This window comes from Baudoinia panamericana (genome assembly GCF_000338955.1).
Source record: "Baudoinia panamericana UAMH 10762 unplaced genomic scaffold BAUCOscaffold_14, whole genome shotgun sequence".
Classification (NCBI taxonomy): domain Eukaryota; kingdom Fungi; phylum Ascomycota; class Dothideomycetes; order Mycosphaerellales; family Teratosphaeriaceae; genus Baudoinia; species Baudoinia panamericana.
The window spans coordinates 954,748-955,603 of NW_006911270.1; positions in this window are offsets into that span (position 1 = coordinate 954,748).

An 856-nucleotide genomic window follows, 5' to 3' on the forward strand; every position below is an offset into this window, starting at 1 on the left:
ACTATTATACTTATATAATATAAGTTAGGTAATTCTATTATTATAAGTAGAGTTAGTACTCGTTAGGTAGTCTAGTAGTTAATAGTAAAGTGTTACTTAGCTAAAGTATAATCGATATAAGAGATTAGAATAAGGTAATAAGTTAATTCTAATTAGTCGGTTTATAATATAAGTTAAATATAAACTCCTAACTATAGAATCTATTATAAATATATATAAAGGAGATTTATATCTTATTCTTAGATTAGTATAATTAATATAATTAGTAGCCCTAATTAAGCTAATTAACTAATTAAAGTTCTAATTAGTACTATAGCTTGTCCTACTATCTAATTATTCTATAGTATTCGTTTAGCTAAGTATTCTAGATACTAGCAGGCTATAACAACTATAAAATAAATATTATAGTATAAAATTTTATTATATAGTCTTAAAATAAATTATTAAGTTTAAAAATATATCTTTAGCCTATTATATATATTTTTTAGTCTAAAAATATTACTTTTAATTTTAAAATATATTTTCTAGTTTTAAGATATATTTCTTAGTCTAAATATATATTTTTAAGTCTAAATATATATTTTTTACTCTAAATATATGTTTTTTAGTCTAAATATATATTATTTAGTCTAAGTATATATATTTTAGTCTAAGTATATATTTTCAAGTTTATATATATATTTTTAAGTTTATATATATATTTTTAAGTCTAAAAATATATTTTTTAGTCTTAAAATATATTTTTTAGTCTAAGAATATATTTTTAAGTCTAAGAATATATTTTTTAATCTTAAAGTATTATTCTTTAGTCTTAAAGTATTATTTTTACTTTTAAAATATATCTCTTAATCTAAGA